The sequence below is a fragment of the Perissodus microlepis genome, chromosome 4, assembly GCF_051167445.1.
Source record: "Perissodus microlepis isolate ML-2025 ecotype Zambia chromosome 4, ASM5116744v1, whole genome shotgun sequence".
Taxonomy (NCBI): domain Eukaryota; kingdom Metazoa; phylum Chordata; class Actinopteri; order Cichliformes; family Cichlidae; genus Perissodus; species Perissodus microlepis.
The window spans coordinates 26,536,528-26,547,729 of NC_140464.1; the positions used below are offsets into that span (position 1 = coordinate 26,536,528).

The window sequence follows — 11,202 nt, forward strand, 5'->3', positions numbered from 1 at the left end:
CTGTCCTGCAGTGAGATGAAGTAGCCTGCTGTATTCAATTGCACTTGTAATATAATAAACAATGTCACTGTTGCACTCATTATCATCATCATTACGGGTTAATTACAGTCAGTCATCAGGGACGTGAAATTTCCATGCTTGAAAATGTAAATTAAGGATTTGTTTAGTGAATCTGACTAAATTAATTAAATCTATCAGATAACAAAAGCTTTCTAAAACCCCTCTGAGGTTTTTAGGAATCCAGCGGAGAGTTGAGGGGTTTTGTTTGTTGATTATTAACAACCATCTTGTACCTGTTTACCAATTTGGCATCAAAGTGCAGTAAAGAATGTAAATTGCATCATTTTGCACCCAGTTATGAGTCACTCTCACCAATTTCACACCATGACTTGAGAATCAGTTTTTCGCACCCAACAACACAACAGGAGCGTTAGAGATCTACAGTAGGCTACGCAATACAATAAACATTTTAAATGAACCTCTTATGTTGCTTTTTTAATCATAATTCAGTGTTACAAATATGGATGCTCATATTAGACAGGCCAAAGTTTCAAGTAGTCCCACTGAACTCAGGCAGCTCTGCTTGTCACCACAGACGCTCCACTCATCTGCCTTCGTGAGGGGCAGCCAATCAAAAGACAGTTTGCTCAAAGGGAAAGGAGCTAAACCTGTTTCAGAGAGTGGGTGATATGCAGGGCTGCTACTGAGACCCAGCAGGAGATAAATTATTTTGAACTGCAAATCCATCCATTCTCTTCCACTTATCCTTATCAGGCTCGCGAAGTGGCTGGAGCCTATCCCAGCTACCATAGAGCGAGAGGCCGGGTACACCCTAGACAGATGGCCAGTCTGTCACAGGCCTAACACAGAGAGACAGAGAATCATTCGCACTCACTTTCACACCTATGGGCAATTTAGAATCCCCAATTAATCTAACTCCATTAATTTCAAATCTTGCAAAGCTAATAAAGTCCAAAAAATAAAGTTAAGGAGCTGGAAATAAGCATAACAGGTTTAATCTGTGTTTTCTGCACATTTAGGATCTTGTCATGTAATTCTTGGCAAGAAATAGAATAAGTTTATCATCCTTATTAACCGGCTCTTACCATCCTCTCTGATAGTGCTGATTAGCCGTTATTTTTTGAAGTTCGTTTATTAATTATTAGTTGAGATGAGGATTGCTAGCAGTCCTGTTTTCAGTGTTTGTCTTATCAGTTTGGTTTTCTAATATTAGTTTAGCCCATTGTGTGGTTGGTTCATGGCCCTCTTTCTCTTTTGTTTGTTTCTGCACAGCCTCTATCTTCTTATTTGAGTTCGATTTTTGTAAGTAATTGTTTTTGCATGATTAAAACAATTTTGAACTGCAGCTGGGTTGTCCCATCTCATATTTTAGGTTCCTCTGACCCATGAAGTTACCGTAATAAAAAATATTGATTTATTTCTTTAACGTATACTCTACAGGGTAATTGCATCGAAATTAAAAATGTGATTGCACTTTTGGTTTTCTTTGTGCAGGTTTTCACATATGTGAGATCTCTGCTGTCACCCCAATGTAATGAAGTCAGTAAAAATGTGGTTATGGTCACAAAATGTGCAGAATACAGTCAAGTGTTTCCATCAGGACTTTTTGTAGAAAAGATTAAACCTTCTCACTGCAAGACCACTGTCATTTCTGTAGTAGTTTCAACCTGAATTTTATTTATATGGTGCCAAATCACAACAGCAGGCTTTATATTATAAGGTAAAGACTTTACAATTATACAGAGACATCATATGAACAACCACTTGGTGACAGTGGGAAGGAAAAACTCCTTTTAAACATTTTAACAGGAAGAAACCTCTGGCAGAACCAGGCTCAGGGAGGGGCAACCATCTGTGGTGGCCAGTTAGGTGCAAGGGGAAAGAGAAAATAACAGAGACAGACAGGACAAAAGTTACACTATGGGAGAGAACCAGAGACGAATAATACCTAATGAATAAATGCAGAGTTGTTTATAAAGCCATAGAGAGGGCAGTGCATCATGGGAAGCATGACAAACAACAACAAACCAAAAGAAAAATGTAGAAAAACTAAGAAGCCCTGTGCATCAGAGGCACATACTACCTTTAGCAGAAAATCATTCTTTTTCTTCTTGTTTTTTGTGTAATTGCCTACCAGTCTCTGATGTTGGCTTACTTAAATTTTGTATTCACTTCTTGCAAAATTCCTCCCAGTGGAGAGGTCTGGGGGATTTGTAGTGTGTGCTGCTTGTTTCAAATCCCCTCTGTAGAAATCTGAGCTTTTACCAGGTTATTTCATAACCATGTCTTCTTTTTAAACCATTCCTTGGTGGATTTGATGTGTGATTAGGATCATGATCCTTGTAAAACGTCTACACTATTTCTGGTTCTGCTTAGCTTTTAGAAAGGTGGCCTCACATTATGTTCAAGCATTTATTGATACGATGTGGAATTTGTAGCTTGGCGATGACAGCAAGCTGAAATCCCTGAGGCAGCAAAGCAACCCTAAACCATTACATTTCCAGGTCCATGCTTCACAGCAGGTTCTTCTCCCAAGGATCTTTCTTTGATCTACACTAAACATGTCTGTTACTGCGGCCAAACAGCTCTATCTCCGATTCATCTGACCAGAAAACAGTTTTCTCAAAGGATCTGCCTTTAACCAAGTGGCAAAGACAATGGTACAGTTTCTTTTTTACACATAAGTCTTATATGTGTGGCTCCATAGTGTGGTTATACATTTGCCTAAAAAATGAACCACAGCCACATGCCCCATGGCCTGGTTTTGAGTCCAGTGTGAATCCCTTAGCTGTGTGTCTTCCCCCCAAAATAATAATAATTAAAAAAAAAATAAGTCCCCCATCTGGCCAAGACCTTTCTGCGTGGAATTTACATGTTCTCCCGTGTCTGCATGGGTTCTTTCTAGGTACCCTGGCTTCTCCCACAGTCCAAAGACATGTAAGTAATGGCGTTAGGTTAATCTGTGGTTCTAAATTGCCCATAAGTATGAATGTGAGTCTAAATGGTTGTCTGTGTTAGTCCTTTGTCAGATTGGCAACCTTTCCAGGATGTACCCTATGATAGCTGGGATAGGCTTCAGTGGAAGAGATAGATGGATGGATATTGCATTGGAAAGGTCATAGTCTCATAGCATGACACTCGTGTAATGAAAAGCAGAATGCATATAAAGCATAAATATTTACTACGTTTCTGTTCACCTCCAAACTGTGATGAACTTTAATGTTCTTTACAGAAAGCAGAGGTTTTTCTTCCACTATAATTCAGGACTTTGCAACAGCTTCCTTCAGTTTCTGTGATGCGTTTTCAGGTCTCGTTTTGAATTATATCATCTTTTACTGTGTTGGAACTGATCAGACTACCAGTCCTGAACAAAGAAATCTATGGGATGTCAGACTCATATGCATTCACCTCTGTTATTTGCTATAATAAAATTGTATTGAAAAGCTAGATAAATATGGCGTACCTACTCTTTTTATGCATCATTTTTTAAAACTTTGGCTCTGTAGACCATCACAGTGAATTTTAAACCAATCAATCAATGTGTGACTGAAGTGCAGACTTTCAGCTCTAATTAAAGGGCTTTAACAGAAGTATTGTGTGACTGTTGCATTGAAATCTGCATTTAATTATGAGTCATTATTAATCTCTGGCTCTCTTCCATATGATATCTTTTATCTTTTCTCCCTTCCCACAACCCAGATGGCTGCCCCTACCTGAGCCTGGTTCTGCTGGAGGTTTCTTTTTGTTAAAAAGGAGTTTTTCTTCCCATTGTCACCAAAGTGCTTGCTCACAAGGGATTGTTTGATTGTTGGGGTTTCTCTGTATTATTGTGTCTTAACTTTACAATATTAAGCACCTTGAGGTGAATTTTGTTGTGATTTGGTGCTATATAAATAAAATTGAATTCAATTAAATAGAATTACAAAATAAATAAATAAATAAATAAAATAGAATTACAACCATTTTTATGCACATTCATCAATATTCAAAGGCTCAAAAGGAACTTAACAAACGAACATAACGTTGATTATTGACTGCTTTATGTCTAAAGCCCCTGAACATCACCAAATGCTGTGGTTCCTCCTTTGCTCTACATGTCACCTGCTACTTCTATCAGAAGTCACATCAGCAATAAACACTAGTGATGCACTTCAAGTGGGAAAAAGGCCTAACCAGACCGTGAAACTGCTTGACAGCCAATTGTCCAACTGCTTTTGAGCTTCTTAAAGTGTATAAAAATGGCTGCAAATCCTAAACAGTTACTCTGATACTTCTGGTAAAATCCTAGAATTAAAGCTGAAAGCCTTCACTTCAATCACATTTTGATTGTTGGTTTAAAATCCAGTGTGGAGTTGCCAGTTAATGCAGAGGCCTGAGCTTGAATCTGCCTGGAGGCCATTTACTACATGTCTTCCCCTTGGTCGCTCTACCAGCTTTCCTATCACAAAATTGGTATCACTGTCTAAATACTTATGGACCCAAATGAATGTACTTAATGCACATAATGTGCTTTTTGTGTTGACAACCATAGTAAACATTATACTGTACATGCTTCACTTAGAGTAGGCCACTATGGAAGCTAAATTCAATTGTAATGGTATGGAGGCACACAATTTCTGGTAATGACACTGACACATTGTAACCCAATGCCACTGGGAAACCAAGTGATGGCACATCAACCACTGCTTGCATGCTTGCCTCTGTCATATTGTCTGACATAATTTAAAGGCAGTACGTTCCCCACGCCTCTTTATTTCCCTGTGCTACTCCCTTGATTGGCATCTGATCTGCTCTAATTACCAGCTGATGTTTAGTAAATCTGTGAGGCTCTTCATTGTTAGTGTAGGGATTAGATTCATCCTGTCCCGACACACTCTTTCAGTGAACACAAATATCATTTCTCCATCTCTGTATGCTTTCTCACATACCTTCTTGCCAAAGCATTCAGTCACAGTGTCCTTTGTTTCCACTCTGCACATCTGAAAATTATAATCTAATTCTCTATAAATTTAGATTCTGCCATGTCACAAAGTAATTTTGTGCTTTCTGCTTGTAACCAACCTGTAATTTCTTGTACGTGTGAGATTTCACCTTCGTATGCAGTCTATAAACCTGCACATAAATTTCCTCTTGCATTGTCTCAGGCAATCTCTATCCCTGCATCTGTTCTCGTCTGATACATTTTTAACTCTTTGCACTCCTTCTGCTTTTTTCTTAGCACAAATTCAATAAAAACTGTACCTTCATAAATTTCTTATGAATAATGCATCACTCAATATAACCCCACGGCTACTGACTACACACACTGAACATGCTGGTGCACGAGTGTGAGAAGAAAAGATTCCCGTGGTGCAGGTATTAAAGATGTTGTGGGGACCTACATCCATTTACTCACTTTCATTACGAGGACACGTCTTCCTTATGAGGACAATTAATAATTGTCCTCATAAGGAAGACGTGTCCTCCCTAAAAATGTTACCCCAAGAATTAATGACTTATATAATTTATATAAGTCATTAATTCTTGGGGTAACATTTTTTCAAAGTTCTGGAGGCGACGGGGTTAAATGGGTGGCACTTATGCTTAAGGTTAGAGTAAGACTGTGAGCGCTTGTGTCCTGGAAGAACAGGACAGACAACCTTGACTCAGCGTTATCTCTGCAAAATGACTCAGAAGCTGAAGTAACAAAGAGGTCAAACAGTCACCATGCCAAAAGTCGCCTGATGGAGGAGAAAAAAAGGAAAAGAAAATTCAAAGGGTTACTTTATGCATGGTGTCATTACTCATGAATTTACATTTTCCTCCAGGTGCAGCCATTTCTTCCTTTTTTCCTAAACCTAATCGTGACTCAAGCTGTTTTCCTATTGTCTGTGCAGTATGCTGGTATAGGCTGGATTCAGTTGTAACTACCCCTATGTATCTTTTCAGATAAAAAAAACAAAACAAAAAAAACAAAACAAAAAAAAGAAAACGAAAACAAAACAACTGGATTGTCTGGATTGCTTTTTTCCAGCTATGTAACTGAGTGATGTCCTTGAATTCAGACCTCAGACCAGACATCTCAAAAGAGACTTTTTATGAATTATACTTACAGCATACATGTATTTTTTTCATATAGAAATGCACACACACACTTAAATATATATATATATAAAACGGACACATTAATATAAAAAAAAATCCCTCCACCGCTAAGAGAAAGCAGTTATTACATTACATAAAAAAATATATTGAGCAACAGAGCACTGTATAGCAGACAAAGGAGTTTACTGCAATCCCTAGGTGTGTCTCACCATTGAATTTCCAAAGCGAATCAATCATGCATTTCAAACCTTTTGCCTGTTTGTTTCATTTGTAAAGGATGAGACATGCTGATAGCTGCTAGGGCTTTTTTATGTCTTGCCAACAGAGAGAAATCACGCATCTTGCACGTGTAATATGCACAAGTTGATCATTTTCTTTTCTTTGTTTCTCAGCACACACTGCCCTCTGGGTACAAATAAAATACACAATGAGTAACTGTGTTTAAGATCATCTGACAGGTACATTTTGAATCTTTTTTTTACAGAAAGAAGGGTTTATTTTTCTTCCTAGATTTTATTTGCATTTCTTTATTTTTCAGTTTAAATATAATTAGTGGCCTTATAGTGTTGTGGTTTACAAATGACAATTAAATTTTATTTACACAATGCTAAATGATTTATATCAAATATGTAAAAATTTTAAATAACATAGTGCTAAATCATAACAACCATAGTCAACAGCGATGGTGGCACAGATGAAGACATTAGGAGCCGGATCAACAAAGCAAGGCCGCATTCAACACCCTGCGACCCATCTGGAACTCCAAAGCCTTATCTCGGCGCAGCAAGATCTGCATCTTCAACAGCAATGTGAAAGCAGTCCTCCTGTATGGGTCCGAGACGTGACGGGTGACCAACACCACTACCAGCAAGATACAGATTTTCATAAACAAGTGCTTGCGACACATCCTCAACATCAGATGGCCTGAGAAGATCTCAAACACAGACCTGTGGAAGAGAACCAGCCAGAACCCAGTCGGTCAAGACATCAAGAAGAGAAAATGGGACTGGATAGGCCACACACTTCGAAAACCACTCGACAACATCACAAGGCAAGCACTGGACTGGAACCCACAAGGGAAAAGGAAAGTGGGGAGACCCAAACAGACGTGGAGAAGATCTGTCGAGAGCGAAGTGAAGGCCGCCGGAATGACGTGGACCCAGATGAAGAGAACGGCCCAGAACAGAGTCCGTTGGCGTGGTGTTGTTGCGGACCTATGCTCCACCAGGGCCCTATTTCAGGAAGCCGGTTTAGAAAACTCAGAGTGAAAAACGATACTCAGGGTTGAGTAACCCCGAACTGTCCAACTCGGAATATTCGGTTTCAGAAAGCCTGATAACAATTAGTTCAATCAACGCGGAGTTGCTTTAACCCCAAGTTAAGCGCGCGCACGAGGATACATAAAGCCCTGATTAGTGGAGCACAGATTAAGCGAGTCACCATGGAGACGGAGGGAAAGAAGGCGCGGTCAATGTATTTTACAGCGCTTGAGGCCGAAATTCTGATGGCAGCATATGCCGATAACATGCAAATTTTGCGGAAAAAAAGTAACACAGCCTCAGCTGCAAAAGAAAGGGAGCATGCATGGCAAAACATAGCCGACAGAGTCAATGCGTGAGTGTTAATTTAAACATTGATCTAGGGATTTCCACCCATTTAACACGTTATTTTATTATATTTTATTTTTTATTTTATACATTTTATTTTGTGATGTGATGTGAGCGCAGGTGCAACTCAACAGGCCCCAAACGTTCCTGGCAGCAAGTAAAAATGAAATATAAAAATATAGTCCAAACAGGTAAGGTGTAATTGTATTATGAGCCATAGTGCTTGGTCTGTTTGTCCTATGTAAATCAATTGCAGTTAGAGGCTACATTAATTTTCTTCCTGTAAGCACTTATTGAAATTATCTGAGCACATTACAAGTACATATTTGCTTACTCTGTATGCTCAAATGTGACCCGTTATAGCCAACAGAAAAAAAGCGGAGGCCCGAAAAACAGGTGGGGGTCCTCCACCACCACCACTCACAGAGTGAGCCTTCCCTCAGTCTTGGTTGTCTTTGAGAGCATAATGACAATGAAGTGTAAGGTGATTGGTATATGTTTGTTAATTGCCATCTGGTCCCTTGTAAGTTATAAGTGACCTGTATAAACCTCATATTCTATCAGTTGATGGTGATGGTGTACTGCATCTGGTGCAGCCTCCTGTTGAGCCAGACCAACATGCAGTTGTGAGTACTCTTAATACTCCACAGATTATATGAGTTTACAGTAGAACAGCAATGTTGTTAATTTCTTTACTACAAGAAAATAATGAAGAAACATTGACAGCTGTTACAGAGGAGGAAGCAACAGAGACACTTTATGAGGTTTACATCTTACAATGGAAAATATAACAATTGAATAAAATGTGGTACTATAATAAAACCATGGACTTTCTATGTCTCTAACAGAGTGATGATGGAAATGAAGAGGAAGAGGGTCCAGCCACTTCTCCAACAAACCTTTCCTCAGTAAGATGTTCAGCACTGATTTACAACCAACCTAAGTAGGCATGTACTATGAATGTCAATGCTATTTTCTGTGTTTCAATAGCTCCCTGTAAAGCAGCTGTACAAGACCTATTTGATCAAGAAAATAAAAAAATGCGACTTGGAAATGGAACACTTCAAGCAGCAGATCCAAAAGACCAAGATTGAGATTTTACTGCTGGAACATCAGTTAAGGGTGGGTGAAGTGGTCAGAGATGGACGAATTATTTCAGTGTTTGAACAACATAATAATATACTTATTAACACTTTGTGTACAGGAAATACAGGCGACCAATAAAGCCAGTTGAACAAAAAATCTGTTTATTCTTCTTTCAACATGTTGAGGTGATGGGTCAAAGGAAATGATTGTGACATATGGTGTCGACTGACTGCTCTTCCATCTTGTATGTCCGTGGGAGGGTCAGGATGTTCATGGTTTGGATCACTGCTGATGTTTGGTTCAGAAGGACAGTGTTCTCCTCTAATTGTGGCAATGTTGTGAAGAATCACACATGCCACAATAATGTCAAATGCCCTTTCTGGGGTGACCCTGAGTCTTTGAAGGCACTGGAACCGGGCCTTAAGCATTCTGATAGTCATTTCAACTCTGGCTCTTGTCCTGCAATGAGCCAGATTATATCGCTGCTGTGGGCCCGGTTCAGGGTCAGGGTAAGGGGTAAGCAAATAGGGTAAACATGGATACCCCCTATCACCAAGCAAGTAGCCAGTGAACTCTCCTAAGACAGAAGGATACACTTCAGTTCAAATGTCCCTGTAGCAATTGGTCTTTATATATTTTAAAGTATTTTCAACTCACCATGTCCAAATTTTGTGCTCAGTGTACATTCACGAAAAATTCGTGAGTCATGAACAGAGCCTGGCCACTTGGCTTCCACATTTGTGATAATGTTGGCAGCATCACATATGATCTTCACAGTGCAGAGAACACAAATTAGCATCCATTACTATAATGAAATAATTTGTTAGTTTGAAATGCTACAGGGAACTATGTACCTGTACATTAATGCTGTGGAAAGACTTCCTGTTCACATAGTCTCCTTCATTTACTGAAGGAGCAATGATTGGAATGTGAGTGCCATCTATACAGCCAATCACGCCTGGGAACCCTGAAAATAAATGTAAAATTTAAGTAGTAGTTCAAGTATCACCACATCATGAATTAAGTTTTGTTCATCCTGATACCTGCAATTTTGTGGAATCCCTCTTTGATAAATCTTGTGGGTCTGTGACCGGGGAACACCACAAACGAGTACAGGAGACGTTTCAGTGCAACTGTAACATTCCTGACTGCCCGACAGACGGTAGCCTTGGAAACGTGCTCACCGTCACCAATATTATACAGAAAGCTCCCGTTTGCAAAAAGTGCAATACAAATAATATGTACAGAACTGAGAGAATGTCCGCGATGTGTCACATGAGCAATATTAGGCCTGAGGATGTTATTCAAATGAATTATAGATTGTGCTGAAAAACGGTAACGTTCACACAGAAAATCATCAGGAAATGATAAAATGTCCAAACGCGCTCTAATCACTCTCTCCCGGCGGAGAGCTCTGCGGAGAATTTGGGCTTCAACATCTACTGGCTCTTCAAGGAAGGGGCACGCCATGTCTGACACTTCCTACAGTCAGGTTTCCGACAAAGAGGCGGGGACAGTCAGGGTTAGTTGCAGTAAACCTGCTAGGGGGCAGGTTAGCTTCACGGAGTGTGTCGTCATGGTGACTCACTCAGGCTTCATCTGAACTCGCTTTGTGAAACCGAAGACCCAGAGTTTTCGTTCACTCAGGGTATACTTACTCAGAGTTTGCACTAAACCGGCTTCCTGAAATAGGGCTCAGGAGTCTACAGGAAAATTGAAATCATAACAACAGTCACTTCAAGGTGTTTTTTGTTACAGAGAAAACCCCAGCAATCAGACAACCCCTTTATACAAGCACTTGGTGACAGCAGGAATGAAAAACTCCCTTTTAACAGGAAGAAACCTCCAACAGAACCAGGTTCAGGGAGGGTCAGCAATCTGCATAAAAAGCTTAAAAATCTGCCAAAGCAAACATACTGAGCTATTTGACTCCTTGTGAATATGGGAGGAGCTAAAAGTAGTTCTTATAGTTATTATTATATTTTATATTATATTATATTATGTTTTTGTTTTTATTTTATTCTTTAATGCTTAATTTCAATATTTGCATTTTATTTTTGCCTCAGTGTCTTGAATGGTACTTGTCAAATGCAAAGTTTAAGAACTTCTAATTATGTATAACAACACAAACACTGTGACACACTGTGTCAAGGCAAACTTCCTACAGTCATGTTGACATTCCTATCTCAGTAAACACATGCACCAGACTAAATTGTTGAAAAAAGGAGAGATGTCCCGTATATTTTTTTTAAATATTACATTTATTGTATTGTTAGACCTGACAAAGGTTCATGTAATTTTTAGCTAAAGTGTAGTTTTCATTTTTATTTCAGTGCACGAGTCACATTTACATAGTCTTCCTTCCATAAGCTTTAAAGTAAGGGGGCTTTTTCAACATTACATT

The 11,202-nt window shown here is 39.2% G+C and overlaps 1 long non-coding RNA gene across 1 annotated transcript; it reads right to left on the minus strand.

The window, feature by feature from the left end:
* Nucleotides 1–8,937: 8,937 nt before the first annotated feature.
* On the minus strand, nt 8,938–10,684 carry LOC146389121 (uncharacterized). Its single transcript, XR_014800119.1, has 2 exons — nt 9,653–10,684; nt 8,938–9,567 (listed from the first exon to the last, which is right to left on the minus strand). It is a non-coding gene; the product is annotated as an uncharacterized LOC146389121 (long non-coding RNA).
* Nucleotides 10,685–11,202: the final 518 nt, after the last annotated feature.